Below are 18088 nucleotides of genomic sequence, written 5' to 3' on the forward strand. Positions count from 1 at the left end.
CTATCTTTCTTCTAAGCATAAAGCTAATTATGATCTTAAAGATATAGTAGTTAAAGGATTTGAACAAAAAGTTTTATTTGTTAATTATCTATATTTAATGAATAACAACAATGACAACAAAATGTGGAGATATTTGACTTGTCCAGGGCCATAGAAGGAATAAGCATTGGTGACGCGAATCAAACTCAAGTTTGCTAACTTAAGTTAAGCCACCACTTATCCCACCATGGCATTATTCCCTTCAATGACATATTTCATTTTGGAAAATATCCGATTTTCCTCAACTTTAGGATCTTGAAAATTTTGTTAATGGTGTGAAGAAAATATTTGTTATTCTGAATTTTTTGGGGGGGAAGTAGTAAAGGCTCTGTAAAATGTCATGATTATAAACTCAGATTAACAGATATCACTGAGTCTCATACAGCCACAATGTGTATTTGGTTACATAAGGACATAGAATGTGAAGTAAATTTTAGTAAATTTGTGCAGTAAAATAAAACCTTTGCCTATGAATTCCCTCTTTTATTTCCAACCCAGCCAATGTGAAATTGTGTTCATTTAGTTCATTTCCTCTGTTATTCTTATTGAAAATGCCCCAAGAGCTTCCCACCATAGTCACATTTTAAATTCTCTACTTGTCTCTGTTATTATTTTCAGTTAATCTGTATTTAAAATGATTAAGCAATGCAAAACTTCTTGCTTTCCCTCTTTTCAGTGTTTCTCTACAGCTGCTCACTGTTGAGGTTTTTGTTCTCTCTTCAATGGAAGGAATATCCACCCACAACAGCTCCAAGTGTTTTATTAATGTCAAATAGAAAATATAAAACATGGAGTTCCAATACCAGTTGCAGATGGGTCATGCTCAACCTCGAGCGAGTTTATTTATTGAAAAGATCCAGCAAAGATCAGAAAATAATGACAGCAATGAAATTAGCATTCTAGAGGGGGAGCAGGGAGTAACTAATAATAAGATAAGAAAGCATGGCAAATATAAATGACTAACATAACTATCTTTTCAAATATCATTACAGAAATTCTTAAATGCTACATCCTTTGGCCATTACATTTTGTATGTTAAGAATTTTAATGGGAGAAAGAGAATATAACGCATTGCAGCTAAAAGCTCTACATATTTGTTTTGCTTTTCTGAACATACGTACTTAGAGAAAATCAAGAAGGATCATATGCATAGGATGTGTGAGTAAACTATATTATAAATAAACATATTATTTATAAGTATTCCTTAATTTTCTATGCCAATTAGTTCTCTTTTTAAGGAAAATGCTCCTCAGTATTTCTGACTTTGGATACATGGAGTTTTCTCCTTTTCCTGAAGTATTATTATTGATCAGTTTTCCTGTTCTATTATTAAATGTGGTCAGGGGTCTCTAGGTAATGTCTTACATAAACTAGTCATCTGATTCTCCTCAAACAGGTTGGCACATTATTAATTTTTTTCATCACACTCAATGTCACCTTTGAGTTTTACCAATTACTGATGTGCACATGGACTATTGCAGAATCCCACTTTATAATAAACCTGTTATAATCCCATGACCAAAATCCCTATCCCTAGGTAATGAGCATGAAACAGTGACAAAACAGCAAAGATAGTGTGGTCTAACTCAGTTCCAGGACCTGTGTTATTTATGCCCTGTGAGCTTACCAGAAAAATCTTTAACACTTGTCATATCAGAGTTTATAGTTCTTTGGTCAAACAAACAAGTTTGGGTTTCCAAGTACAGAAAGATAGTAATGAGAAAAAGATGAGACCTATCCTAAGGTGAAAAAACAGCTCTCTCCACCCTGCTGATAAATAGATATACCAAAAGACAAATGGATCTACTGCAGCATGAAACAGGATGCATATATAATATTTATTCTTGTGTGGCTTCATTTTGTGTGTTTTTTGACAGGAAAGTTCTGCATTTTCCAGGCTCAGTATTTCCTGTGCATAAACCACACTGATACTATTGCTTCACAGCAAGATAAGAAAGTTTCATTAGTTCCACTATGCATCATTTCCCTTCAGGGAGCCTGCTATCACTTAGAGACCTGCTGCAATGGAGAACAATGAAGGTGCTTGCAGCAGGATCAAACTAGCTTGGCAAATTCAGTCACTGGAAGACAGAGCAAGCTGTGCATTTCCACAAATGGTAACATACTATCGCTATAGGATATTGAACAAAGTAATTGTTAGAACACTTTATGTTGAAGCTCTGTAGCCTGGTCACCAGATTTTCATAATCAGTAGTCCCTTTAGACTTGATTTTGTTCCTGCTTTCACTCTAAGGACCATCTTGTTTCCTTACGTCATTCAGATTAAAGGATATCCTTGTTATCCTTTACCACATAGCACTTTTGGTCCCTATCTGTGGAAAATATCATTAACTGTAATATTACCTTTTCTTCTCAAATTGGGAAGGCTTTAACCAATTCCATGCAATTTATTCAATTCATATCCATGATGCTTCCTAATCAGATGTAATTTAAGAAAACAAAACTTAGCATAAACTAAGCACATATTAAAGCATGATTAATTGAATTATAAAATCTGCATATACAAAACTTTACAAAAAAAGATGAGGCACTAATGAGATGAGTTTGAGATTACTTAATCAAATCTATTATTTGGAATATGATGAAATTTGATTCAATTTAATTGAATGTAGTTCAATACAAAATCATGATTTGGTGGATGAATGAGTGTTTCCATTGTTATATACGCTTAGAACACAAATAAGGAAAAAATGAGTTTCTAATGAGTCCCTATTCTTTAGAACCTAACATTAATGAATGGAAACAGCATATGTTTTAAAGTCCAGTATAAGGGAGAATGAAAATTCCTGCTTATACTAATGATGTGGTGGTAAATTGCCTTATGCATAAGGTACATATACCTATTCAATGGAAATATCCAGAGCCTGAACAGGCAGCACATCAGGATGGATGATACAATATGGAAAAATTTAGGAATAGTGAGTGATGTTTAATATTAAAATCTGATAATATTCTAACAGCTGGGTGGCATTTTGTGACTCCAATCTCATCCAAAGTATAGCTTTACCAGTGAGGCTTGGGAAGCCTTAGTCTCAAAAAAGAAAGGGAAAGAGAAGAGAAAGTGGAAAGGGAGCCCTTTTTGATGGCTTGTCTCTCCTCTTCCTCACCTCTGTCACTATATACTCCTTTACTTCACTATCATATGAAGAATTAACTTTACTCTTTAACAAGGCCCATCCTTCCACCTATATAGGCAGTCTTATTCTATACTATTTCTTCCCAAAATTTTTACTGCCTTCTACATTCTGTCACTCATCTTCAATCTCTTCCTGTCTGTTGATTGACTATATCTCCCCCCATTATTATTATTATTATTTTTGCTGAGGCAATTGGGGTGATTTGTCCAGGGTCACACAGTTAGGAAGTATTTCCCCCATTATTTAAAAAAAAAGCTTTACTTGACCCTTCCATTTTCACTATTTGCTCAGATTCTTCTATCTTTTGAGACCAAACTTCTTTGAAAAGTCATCTCTAGCAGGTGTCTCTATACTTTCTATACTTTCACTCAATTATTATCTCCTTACAATCTGGTTGCATCATCATTATTCCAATGAAATTGCTCTCTAGAAAGTTATCAATGATCTTTTAATTGATAAAAGCTATATAGCCTTTTCTCAATCCTCATCCTTCTTGAACTCTCTGAAGCCTTAAATAATGTTGATCACCCTCCTTCTTTCTCTAAGTTTTCAGAGTACTGATTACTCCAGGTTCTCTTCCTACCTATTAGACAAATCCTTTAGATTAGCTTTTGTTGAGTCATTTGCATCATTTCCCTTTAATCATAAAGGTCCCACACAGTTATTTCCCAGGTCTTTTACTCTTCTCCCTATACTATTTCAGTTGATATAATCAACTCCCATGTATTTTATTACCATCTCTATGCTGATGATTCTCAAATCTATCTATCCTTCTCTATCCTCTTTGCTGAAATCTGCATTTTTAATTGTCTCTCAGAAATTCCAATCTGGTTGGCCAATAGAAATCTTAAATTCAATATGTCTAAAATTGCATATAGAATTTTCCCCAAAATCATCACTCTCCAACTTCCTCACTACTATCAAGACACCATTTTCCAGATGGTCAAGCTCACAATATAGTCATCATTTCTTACTCTCTTTCAGCACACCTCATAAGCAATCTGCTTCTATTTTTCCTTTGCAAGGTCTCTTGGTTATATTTCACTTTTCTCTTCTAAGGTTAACAATACGCTAGGTCAGGAAATTATCAATTTATGTTTACACTACTGCAATAACATCCTTATAATTCTGCAGACCCTAAACCCCTCCTCACTCCAATCCATTCTTCAATTAGATGCCAAAATTCTTTTTCTCAAAATATATTTGGTCACATCAATCTCCTACTCACTGGCTCCCTATCACTACCAAGATTCAAATCAAAATGCTCTGTTTGGTTTTCAAAGCCCTTTATGACCTATCCCCACAATTTCCTTTGTAATATTCCTATACCTAATATCTGAAATGTATTATCTGCTCCAATAACACTAACACTGTAGTTATTTGAACTAAACACTCGATTGCTTGATCCTCAGAATTTTATTCGATTTTTCCCATTCTTAGAATGCTCTTTTCTTATTACTTTTCTTGCCTTGCTTCCTTCAAGTCTCAAATAAAATCCACTGTCTTACAGAAAAAAGCAAAAAATATGGTCTTTCTAACTTCTCTTTCCTTCTATTATTTCTTATTTATTCTGCATATAACTTTGATGTGTATTTTTGTTTGCCTCCACTATATTTTAGATTCTTTTGAAGATTACACCTTTATTTCATTTTGCATCTCTGTCACTTATCACAGTGCATAACATATAGTAAGCCCTGTGAGATCATCGTAGGCAATGATTTATTGACCGACTAATTCTTTCTATTCAGTCTTTGTACTGTGCTCTCAGAATTTAGATTAAAAACAAAACAATAAATCAAAACAAAGAAACAAATATAATCTCTGCTCTCAAAAATATTAAATTCCTGGAGGTTGAAAACTGAATTGTATATGTAAGAGTGGGATTTCTCTCATATTCAGTCAATGGATTAATTTTCATTAATAATCAGTAGATTTAATGGAGTTTTAAATGGGCAAATGATTTGGTTGATAATTACAGTTTGTAACATCCCCCTCTGTCTCATTATGCACTGATTTTAATCCAAGACAAAAAGCCAGTAGTTTCAGTATTGATTGATGGCAGTCTGTTGAGAATACTATGAAGATGTTCAAGCCATCTTTCCTGGATCCTGACCTTAACACTAATCAATGTGTCTCCATCAGCACTGACAGTGCTGACACTATCACTGATATTAGTGACCAATGCCCCATAAACATGCATAGCACATTATAAAAACTGATCTGGATTGTTACTATCAGCATAAAACTAAATTTCATCTGCCTTCTTACTAAGTCATTAATCCTGCATCTCTAAGCTTTGCTTGTGGTTTACTTTTGATAGAGTTAAACTATGCCTTCTCAGAGATTAATGAACTGTCCTGGTAAACCCTTTAAAGCATTCATATTTATTTATTGTAGCTTCTGAATTTCCCCAGTTATTAGGTAATATTAGCTAAATATTGATGTCTGTAAATATTCTGATCCAGATGACTAAATATGGTGCTAGGTATCAAATCTCTGAAAGCACTCTATTCATTTTCTGCTCCAGTGTTGTCAAACAAATTTTGACTCAGCTTTCATTCCAAGTTAGCAACAAAATGCTCCTGCTCAAAGTATTTCTTTAGTCTGTTGACATTGATTATTCTGGAAATTGTCTTGCCCTGGGCTTATCATTTTTGTTGAATGAAAATATTTAGCTTGGAGGGGATAAGTCTATGATCAGTCCAGCACTCTGCACCACATATTACCTTTGTCATTCTCATATCCTTTCTCTTCTCCTTTCAATAGCATAGTCTACTAATTACCAGTTAATACTTCAAGGTTATATACAAGAAATTTTATTGAGTTTAGCATATGGAAGATGGTGTTGATGTCGGGAAACATCATGAAATGCATGTATCAAATAGTAAGGGGCAACTGCTATTGCTGTTTCCAACTGAGTTTCTATCAAGGATTTTCTGCCATGTTTGGTAATTGGTGCCCACTCTTTCATTAAAGTCACCAAGATCTACAAGCTTGTTTTTTTTGGCACATTGGTGAATAAGGTCTCCATAAAATATTTCTTTGATCTTATCTTTGGGGCAGCATGCCCACAGATGGTGGCATAGTGCTTTCCTATAAATAGCAGTCAAATTGTCATAACCCTGTTATCTCCTATTGGTAAGCATATAAGCTTATAAACTTGATAAGTTATGATTGCAAAACTTCTACCACTTTCACAATGCTCCCTTTCACTTAAAGAAAAAATGTATCCAGATCTAATTTCATAAAGTTATCCTTCATTTGCCACCTTTGTTTCATTCAGGACTGCAAGTTAGATGCGTTCCTTGATGAGTGCTTTGAAACATGAACTACTCCTCTTTCAAGTCTACTGGATTTTATGTTTCCCATAAGTGTGTGCATTCCATATACTCATAGTGAGTGGAATCACAGAATTTTTGGACATTTTCTTTGTGCTTTTTTGACTACAAGGTGGGATCCTTCTCTGATCTGACAAGTGGGCCAAAGTAGGGTGAAAGAGTTAACTCTTGGGGACTTTTTCTATTCCTTTACTCATACCAGGAGGTAAACAGCATACTCACTAAGAAGATTGCCCAGGGGACTACCAAATCCCACTGCTGCTTCAGAATAGTGAGGACAATGCTGTATGGCATGGGCCACTTATATGTAGGATTTTGATTTTAGCTGCCAGTGTATCCACACCTACCGCTTTGTCACTTGCCTGTTGTTCAGGACCTTGAGGTACATAAGATGTTAAAATAGTATGGATTATGTCTTCATACATAAATTAGAGAGAGAGTTGTGTGAATAAATGGTCTCACTCTGATTTCCAGGATCATCAGAGTCCAGTGGCAAGACAAAGTCAAGATGACTGACATTGGCTTAGAATGCAGTGAGTAACTTTGGCTTCTTCATTGTCTAACAAAACTCTAAGCACTGCATAGCACTTATTTTAGCCATCTTCTTGGCTGGTGGGACAACTGGCTACTATCTATCCAGTAGTGGTGCATACCTTTACATGCTTGGGATAGACACTCCCTAAATTAAATTAAAATAAAAAAAAAATCAATGTAACTAATCAATATTTTAAAAATACCAGTCACATGATAAGAATTGATAATTGCAGGAGATAAAAATTAAAAAAAATATTCTTTACCCACCATATCTTATATTAATCTAATGTGTAGAAGATAATATAGAAGCCTATTTTAAGACACAAAGAGGAGTAGAAGATTATCTGAGAAAATTAATTTATTGTCATATTTGACATATTATTACACTGAAACCTCATATATTTGGAATGGATTTTGTGTTCTCAAATTAATATTTTAAGCCTTGAGAATACGCATTTGCTCTCCTTTTTATAACTTGTGAAAAAATAAGCCTACTATTTCTATTTTCATAATCCTAGCTTGTATTTGTTTTTTTTTTTTTTTCCTAAGGAAGATCAAATAGCATTCACATGTCTTATTTGATATGATTCTAGTACTAAGATTTTGAGATTTCATAGTTTACTTTATAAAAATCCTGTTTTCAGATATTTAACATTAAAAAAAATAATAGGAACTGTTTATATAAAGTCTAAGTAAAAAAATGAAAAAAAATGAGTTCTGTATTCATCAGCTGTTTTTATAAGGTTATTTTCATTTTCTTTATTTCTTTTTTCTCCTTAAACTTAGAAAATAATGTATCAAAAAAATGAACAAAAGAATTCAAGATAACCAGCCTATGCCATTATTCATATAGGGAGGAAGGGTAAAAGAGGGAGGAGAAAAATTAAAAAAAAATGTATAAATCTAAAATGGTAATCTAACTGGGGAAGGGAGAACTGTCATTTTCAGGATTTTTAGTAGAATTTTAACCAATGTTAGAATTATGTTTCCCATAAATATTTGAAAATCTCATCACTACATTGGAAAAAATTGCCCAAAGGGCCCATGCTACCAATAATATTCCCCCATCTTTAAAAAGAGACAAAAATTTTCTAGTAAACTATAAGAAATTTATTTTCTTTATATGAGCATTGAATAGATTGTCAACTGTTAAATTCCAGCTTTGGTTCTGACTTTTGTTTCCTAGGATAGCTATAAATTATATGTGATGAAGTCATTCCAAACTCACTTCCTTCTGGTCATATATCTCACTTGCTCTTGTGGAAGGGAGCAGAGTCATAAAAAGGAGATAACTCATTCACTGCAGCATGAATTCATTTTTCCCAAGTCATGTAATAGTTTGCTAACTTGGTTGGAATTTACAGACTTGCATGTTGTGGGTAGCATCATTTTTACAGAAAGAATGCCTTTTATACAAGTACTCTGCTGAATATGGTTAATAACCCATACCATAATGCTTTGAATAATTTCAACAAAGGAATAATTTTAAAGTGATGAACTTCATGGAAAGGACAGCTTTTTGCCCCTTTATAGATCTATTCACAAAATAATTATGCATCAGCTTCACTTAATTTCCCAGATGTTTTTTGGAATATGTTCAGATTCAGAGGATTGACAAGATTATGGTGGGCTCAACGGAAAACTTAGTCATTTATTGAAGATGTTGAAAGCATTCATCATTTATAGATACTCAAGTAAAATTTATGCATTTGTTAAGAACTATTTCAGTATGTATTTCTCAGCACCTCCACACATTTTTCCTAATTACTTCATCATTATTCAAATGAAGACTTTTATTATACACCTTAAAATGAAGCATTTCAATTTTAAATTTTGATAAATGGTTAAAAAGTGAGAGGAATAAAATCAATGAAAGCACCTGTTCCCTCACATGGACAAAGGCTTTCTCCCAAAACTCTTGTTGCACATCAAGATAGTATGAATTTTAAATGTTTGTGATTTTGAATTTCTTCTTCTTTGAGCATTACTATGTATTTGTTAATCATTCTAGGTCATTAGTCAATTTTTCTGAATGTAAAAATTCCTCAATTGTGTTTGTTTTTCCTTTCTATGCAAAAATAGACTATTTTTGATATTCTGTTTTTAATTTGATTTTCAAATTGTCTCTCTTCTTCCCACCTTTCCCATGTCAATCGAGAAGACAAGAAGTGTGATATTATTTATGTGTGAAATCATGCAAAAATGTTTCCATACTAACTATGCTGCAAAAAAAAAATGCTTCAGTTTGCAACTCTGACAACATTAGTTCTATCTCTGGAAATGGACAGAATTTTTCATTATAAGTCCTTCAACATTCTCTTAGATTATCCTATTTATCAGAATAGCTAAGTAATTAACAGTTGATTATTGCACAATAATAGCATTACTATGTACAATGTTTTTCTCTTTCTGCCCACTTCATTTCCCATTAGTTTCCATATGTCTTCCTAATTTTATTTTGACATGATCCTGCTCATAATTTATTGCTGCAAAGTTCAATTCAATTATGATTATATATCACAACTTGCTCAGTCATTATGCAATTATTGGGCATTATGTCAATTTCCTTTTCTTTTCCACCACAAAAGAGCTCTATAAATATTCTCTCTATATATGGGATCTTTTTTTTTTTTTTTATTTTGTTGGAATATAGATCTCAAAGTGATAGGTAGTGAAGGGTTAAAGTTGTATGGAGTCACAGTTTTAGTCCTTTGGACATAATTCCAAAATGTTCTCCAAAATGTTATAAACAGAGTTTTTTGTTTGTTTTGTTTTGGTTTGTTTTGGTTTTGGTTTATTTTCACCCAAGTTATTACATCACCAGTACTAGAATTGGTAAAAATAATTATTTTTAGCATTAGAATGGGCTATGGTGGCCATCCAGTCTAATTTAATTCTCACTTTTACAGATAAGGAAACTGAACAACAAGCAGGGTAAATGTTGGAGGGAAAATAAAGAGTAATCATCATAACCAGGATTTAAACATACATCTTTTGTCTTTAGAATTGATAACCTTTGTTCTGCTTCATGGTTGAAGCTAGGCAAAATGTGGAGGCATTTTTTTTTTTCTTCAGAATCTACCCTTTCTCCTGTTCTTCCTCTTCACCTCTCAAAAATCAAAGCTTTCTCTACTCTGAATATATTTCCCAAATAATGTCTGTGTTGAAAAATTATCTATTTAATATCTTCATTCTCAACAATCCTTCTCTCCCTTTTCTTTATCACTAACTATCATGTATTATACTTGTACACAGGAAATATTTCCTCAATAGAATGTAGGACAGGGACTATTTATTTTTTCCCTTTGTAATACCAAATCCTATCAGTGTCTTGTACTGTTTATGATCAATAGATCAATATCAATAGTTTGTTTATGATCAATAGATGTTTATGAAGTAATGAAAACAAATCCCATATCTTCTGTAAAATTATCCTTTTCTCAATTCCTTGATCTCAGCTACCTGACAAAGAGGTAAGTATTCTTTTAAAGTAATTCTCACAAAATTTAGAGTTGTGAATGAAGAGTGAAAATAGCTAGTTCATCTATCAAAATACCAGAGAAATAGAATTATTTATCTGAAGATACTGTGCATAAGCTGGAATTTGAATGCTGGTTTTCTGATTCCATATCTAGTTCCCTTTTCACTAAAATATATTGAAGGTACACATGACTTATATGATAACAATTCTTTGTGTATATGGATAATATCCATATATCTCCATATGTATATGCATGTATATATGTGTGTACATATAAATAATTCTAGATATATATGCACATATGCATGTATGTATACATTGTATATATAAACATAATTCATCCATCCATTTATTTATTCATCTATTTATTAATACAAAAGCCTTAATTATGTTCTTCAGATTATCTCACTTTAAAACATTTGTACTTTATTATCTGATAGAATTGTTTAAATCATTAGTTCACCTATTAATGTCTTCTTGATAAAATGCTAATCAGAAAAAAAATCTCCACCTAGCAGGAGATGATTAGTTAGTTAAAATTGTTTTCATTTGGTTCTATATTATACTTACTCCAGTAAAGTGATTATAAAAGAATGAGCTAATGTTATCAAGAACTTACTGACCTTAGGGAATCTGTGACAGAAGAAATTATCACCTAATATCCTTGCTACTCAATTGAAGTTGGTTCTTCTTAAAACCAGGCAAAGACAATAAAACAACTTATTACTGGATTTACACAAAGGGAATAAAATTTGAATCACTGACATAGTTTTCTTGTTCCTTAAGTACAAAATACCCCAATATCCAGAGTGTTGTGATTTCCTCAGGAATGACACATGACTGTTGCAAAATTTTTCTCCATTATAAATTTGAAGACAGAAAGAAGAACCCAATGGCACTAATTCAATATCTTTACTGAATAACATTTCCTGGCTAACAATTCTAATCTCCTTTTAATTAGAGATAAGATCAGATGAAAAGGTATAGCACTTACTAATACTCTTCTTTTATGTCATTTGTACTGAGATAATAATCAGTTTATGGTGAAGGATTATTCACCCAACTGCTAATGGATTTGGTGACAGAAACTTTTATTTGTGGTTTCAGTAGCTGTGTCTAGACCATCCATAGGACCAGTGGCCAGATTTAATTTCTGTAAAGTTTGCTTCTCAGAATGATGGATGAAGACCGAAAGCATTGCTGTTTTTAAGGATCTTGGCTTCAGAATCATTGGCTGTCTCCATTAGTATTTAGGAGAAGCTGGTAGTGATGATCTAACTTGGATGAATTTGCTGCCCCATTTCTCTGTCTCTGGCATCTTTGCAGTTTCATTCAGGCTACCTTCCACAAAAGTGTCAAATTGTAGTGTTCTTCTCTAAAAATATAATGTTCTCTGGGAATAGGTTTCTTAGGCGGCTTCTGGAGGCAGCTTAGTTTCAGTTTAGTGTAATCATCCCAAAATGCAGCCAGGACTTAAAATTCAAATCCTTTATTGTATCCTTCAAAGTTTTATCTCCTTTATTTGGGGCTTGGCTACTTTTCTGGAGGCCTTCCGGATCTTGCTGCTCTTCCTTTGCCTCTGGTAGCTTCTGTCTCTAGCTCCCTCCAAATGTCTCTGAACCCAAAGGTTTGTACTTCAGCCTCCAATCAGCACAAAGGTGAAAAATGGAATGAATCTAACAGCAAATCATGGAAATAAGTGGGGATGATTGTTCTCTTCACATAATTGCTTTCCCTAATGATGATTGTGAGGACTGGACTGAAAGGGGCATTGGTGTTCTACAAGGCCTCCCAATGAAATTATGCCATTTTAAAATGTTCCTTGTAACTCATTGTTGTATAGTTTTCCCTTGTTGTAAGAATAGATATATTTCAGCAGTGATTTCTATCAAGTGAATTTAATTTAAAGAATACTTTTTCTCCCATAGATGTTTAGTCTAAAAGTGTTTTTGTCCCGAAAAAAAAAATGATCTCTGCTAAATCAGAGAACAAAACACAACAAACTTAAAATTCATTTTTAGAGAAAAATAATTTTCTGATAAAACTTAAATGTTTACTTGAAAAATAAATATAACTTGATTTCTCTCAAGATTAGTGAGGGTAGCAAAGAGAAATACTGAAACACCAAAATAGTATACAGTACTAGAGATTCTAGAATTATTATTACATATTTGAAAAAATAATTTCTTTCAGGAGACTGAATCCCTTAAATTTTTAATAAATTGGTTAAACTTGAACTATCTTATATGATAACTTTATCTAACTTTTTGCCATCTTTTAAAATAACAAGTTTAATTCCAAAGATTTTCAAATTCTAAATTAGGTTTTTGGTAACTATTAAGAAAGTTATAAAGTGAAATGTTTATCATTTCATAATGAAAGTTCATTGTATTCATAGATGGGACTTTAAATATTGTGTAGCATCCATAAGGATCTATAATGGCTTAATTATTTTTGATCACACACAACCCTATATAGACCTTTATTTTGTAAATTTCTAATGCAATTAATATTACATTTTTAAATTGTAGTCATCTTTTTGTTTTATCTTTTTATTGGATAATTATATTCAGGAAGACAGAGAATGTTTTCACCTTACCTTATACCTCCATCCTATGTCTGTACTTAGTAAAGTGTTCTATGTACAGTATGCACTTGATACATATATGTTGATTGAATGGCTAACCAATTACTATAATGAGTTACTCTAACAGGATAGCTATAGTAGATGGAGATTGTGACTTTGGAATATGTTATGATTCAATTAGAAATTCTGTTAATTTATATATACCTGATTGCTTAAAAAGTCATGACATATGTTAATTCAGTTTGTTGAGACACATATTTTCTGATGGAACACTATTAATATAGTTCAGTAATTTTCAATATAATATTCAATATTCAATTCAATATTCAATATTGCTTGTATTTAATCATCTTTCTTATGTGTTTAGTATGTGTTAGTCATTGGACTAATCCTGAAGATACTAAGAAAAGCAAAAATAGTCATTGCCCTCAAGATCAAAGGTACAGACAACAGAATCATTGTCTTAAGGGCTTGATATAAAAGTAATATAAAATAGCTCTACATGGAAGTGTAATGTTCTTTTTGTTTTTCTGGAGGTCTTTGAGCAGCTTTCAGTTCAGCAGATTACTTTCCATGAGAATAGCCAGGTGTTAAAGTCCAAAAGTCTTTATTGTCTCCTTCATCTGGTACTCAGCTAGCTTTCTTGTGGTCTTCAGAGGGAACTTGGTTTCAGTGAAGAAAATGCAGGAGGACAGACCAGCCACCACAGGGTGTGAGATGGGATGAATGAATCTGTCTTTCAGTTCCCCAGGAGAGCCACTAGGAGCCTGACCAAAGATGCAATGAATCTCTCTCCTTGGCTCCAAGATCTTGAGCTCCCTCCTTCAGTCCTTTGTCTTCTTTGGTTCTGAATATGGCTGAGGCTCCCAGCTTATATGCTCTACACAATATATCATTAGGAAACCATTATTTGTTGTGATTAAATCAATGATACTAAACTTGGAGAACTATTAATCACTACGATAAACTAGATAACCATTGTCTCATCAATACCAAAATAAGAATCCTTGTTTTAAGTACAGAGTTCTGGCCCATAACAGGGAAGGCCCTACCATATTAGTTGGATTTTCTTGGAAAGATCTACTGGCAAATGTAGACAAGCATCATAAATAATTAGAAGTGGGAATGAATTATGATTTGTAAACAAAGAGTGAATGCTCATAAAGATAAGGTCCCATATTCTCTAAAGTACTGATGTATTTGAGTTGAGGCCATTCATCCACAATATATGTATTTATTAAAATCTAATATTCCAAACAAATTTCTGAGCAATTAAAACAAAACCTACCTAAATAGATGACATTTTAGTGGAGATAAGTGAAATCAATAAGAATTGTTAAACATGTACTTTGAATCAGGTGTGGGAATACAAACATGAACAAAAAGAAAAATATTCCCTGCAATGAGAAGTTTGCATTGGAATGGAGAAAGGCAATTAATGACATGGAACTGAAAAGATGGTTTTGGCAAAGAATATTTTAAACACAATGGTGTATGATGGAGAAGTCCAAAGAGTCAAAAATGAGCCAGGAGAGTAAGATGGAAGTTCTGAAAGTAACTGAGAAGTCCTTTGATTACAGTAATCTTGCAGGTAAGAGGGCAATTGAGGGATGCTAGAAAATTCTGGACATTTATCAGAATTTTCCGATTCAAGCATTTTGTGGCAGAGACAAGAGAGACAAGGAATGAGCATAATTGATCTGATCACTTCTTCAAAGTGTTACTTGATGTGTGCTAAAAATGTCTCTTAAGTAAGTTTATATATATATATATATATATATATATATATATATATATGCATATATGAATGTGCATATAAATTTTATTTATGGGTACATGTGTATGTGGAAATGAGCTCATGTATGTGTATTCATATACAAACACATCTAGATACACAGAAAAATATGTCTTTAGAAGAAGAAAATGTAGAAAAATAACAAAAAAATTTAAGAAATTTTAAAGGAAAGTTCTAAGTTAAAAGATGCCAACTAATTTTTTTTTATGTATTAAGCATATATTTATGATAACTTTCTTTATACCAAGGAATTTAATATTCTGAAGTTTCTATTTATTTCCTGTCTCTGTAACCTAGACAATAATTTCCAGTATAGAATCTGGTTGAACATGGTCTAAAAATGTGTGATGTGAATATCTTGTTTGTTTTATACGACAAAGTTATTCTCAGATAATCCCAATAAGTGAAAGCAATAAACTTCCCTGTATCTTTTTAGGCTCTTTTAAAGAAATTATCTAAGGTTGCCCACTTGGCAATCCCTTTACCTACCTCACCTCTTGCAGCCTTAGATTTCTTTTTATCAGTTATTAGTTATATGAAAGTTTTAAAAAATGCCATATGTGTTTTCTTTTCCAGTCCCAAATTGCTTTATCCATTCCCTGACAAATGATTTTTGATTAAGCTTGCCTTCCTTTGAAAAGCCATGTTTTCTTCAATTACTACACCAAAAGGATTTTGTGAAAATAAATTTCACCAGTAGCTTATGCTTTTCTTCTAGTAGATTCTTATATCTGCACATAGAAAAATAATTAATAGAAAATTGATATTGTTCATATTATTTTTCCATCCTCTCCTAACATTCATAATAGTACATCTGTCTTTTTGTGACTACTATATTTTTTTCTAATTCTCTTTATTGTCAAATAGAATGTTGCAATTCCTTGCTATGTGTTGTAGAGAGCAGTAAATTAAAGCTTTCCAAAATCAAATGACTTAAACCCAAATCATGCCCTAGCACTTTTTCTTGCCTTGTGATTTTAGGTAAGTCATTTGCATATTTGCAATCAAATGAAAAATGATTTAATTGGACCATACAAACACACACACACACACACACACACACATATACACATATACACACAAAAAGATCTTTCATTTCTAATCCTCTGATTCCCCTATGGAAAACCTTCAAATATTTGAGTAAAATTGTCATTTCTTTTTTATCTTTTTTTGTCAGCAAATTAAATATTATCACTTCTTGCATTTTTTTCTTCTAAAAGTTTTTTTTTCTTTTAATCTGAGATATGTGAATATATGTTAACATATATTTCCACAACTTCATTTCAATAAAATGGATTTCTGTTATAATCCTATATGTTTGAGGATTGCTTCTGGTGAAGCAATATTCTAAATGTTTTTAAAGGCTTTATATTTGAGGCATATAAAAACAGTTAGTATTGATTCAAAAAATGCCAAAGGAGGACAAGGCACAAAAGGAGTTTAATAGATTTAAGACTTGATCATCCATTTTTGACCTTCATTATTACCCTCCTTATAACCACTTTATTTCCTCAATATCCTTCCTAAAATGAAGTCTTAATATTTTTATGCAATTTTACTTATATGTTCTGATTATGGGAGATTTCAGTGATGATAATGAATGGACATTTAAAGTTTAATTTGAAGAATGTGATGGAACCAGAATGGGTCAATACAGTTAGCACTCAGCTAAGCCCTCTCACCTTCCTTCCAAGCAATTTAAAATAATTATTCCAATAAAAATCTGGAGTAGAACCAACAAAAACTAAGGTATTTTACCAGCCTAAGACAACTTGGACCCAGGGATGGAGACTAACCTGGAGCTTTTGTGAATGCAGCATTAGTGGCAAAAGCCTTCAGGAGTTCTCAAGTCAGAGACCATAAGGCAACCTGGCAACTAGTCAAAACAAAACAAAACAAAACAAACAAAAATAAATTGAAGATTTTATAATAAACAAAATAAAACAAAAACAAAAACAAACAAACAAACAAACAAAAACACAGAAGATGCCCGTGCTATCACTGGATGCCAAACCAGATGTTTTTTGACAGTTCCATTGCTTGCACCTACTTCAATGTCACAGTTCAGTGACAGAGAAGAGTACTTTCAAGAAAGAGTTTTAGAAGTCTTGGAATATTATATTTCAAAGAGCAAAGGATCTGGCATTACTTCCAAGAATAAACTATATAGCAAAGTTGAGTGTGATCCTGAATTGAAAAAAAAATGGAAATTTGTTGCATTGAGAGACATTCAGATATTTGTAAAAAAAAAAAAAAAAAAAAAAAAAAAAAAAAGACCACAAATCAATGGAAAATTTGATGTAAAAGATCCAGGAAAAATATAAGGAAAATATTAAAGTTTAATTTTAAGACACTCATTTGAGTCAAAATGCTTACTAATTATAGAGATGCTGATGTTATAGTGAATTTAAAGTTATCATCATTATTAAAATGTTTGAAAAATATGCTAGGACTAAGTTGTGTATAATTGGGTGATTCTAAAAACAAAATTGAGTAAAAAAAATATAATGGGGAAATTATATTATAAAATGGGGCATGAAAGAAAGAGCTAATACAGAGGAAGCAGGTTGAGATAGAGGGCTTGAAATCTCGAAAACCTCTCTCTAAGTTAAAGAGGAAACAACATATACATCTGGAAGGGTGTACAAGTACAAGTACATGTAGAAAAGTAAGAAAAGTGAAGGATATGTTAAGGAACTTTTATATGAGTAAGTGGATTAGGATTTGAGACAATGTGTGGGGGAAGAAGATCAGGGGGATTAGAAACAAAAGGCTGGGATTAAAATCAAGAAAAATCTGCTTTACTTACATGAACTGATGCTGAGTGAAATGAGCAGAGCAAATAGATCATTATATACTTCAACCACAATAAAATATGACGACCAATTCTGATGGACCTGGCCATCCTCAGCAATGGGATGAACCAAATCAGTTCCAATGGAGCAGTAATGAACTGAACCAGCTATGCCCAGCGAAAGAATTCTGGGAGATGACTAAAAACCATTACATTGAATTCCCAATCCCTATATTTTTGCTCACCTGCATTTTTGATTTCCTTCACAGGCTAATTGTACAATATTTCAGAGTCCAATTTTTTTTTGTACAGCAAAATAACCATTTGGTCATGTATACTTATTGTGTATCTAATTTATATTT

The sequence above is a fragment of the Sarcophilus harrisii genome, chromosome 4 (genome assembly GCF_902635505.1).
Source record: "Sarcophilus harrisii chromosome 4, mSarHar1.11, whole genome shotgun sequence".
Lineage (NCBI taxonomy): Eukaryota > Metazoa > Chordata > Mammalia > Dasyuromorphia > Dasyuridae > Sarcophilus > Sarcophilus harrisii.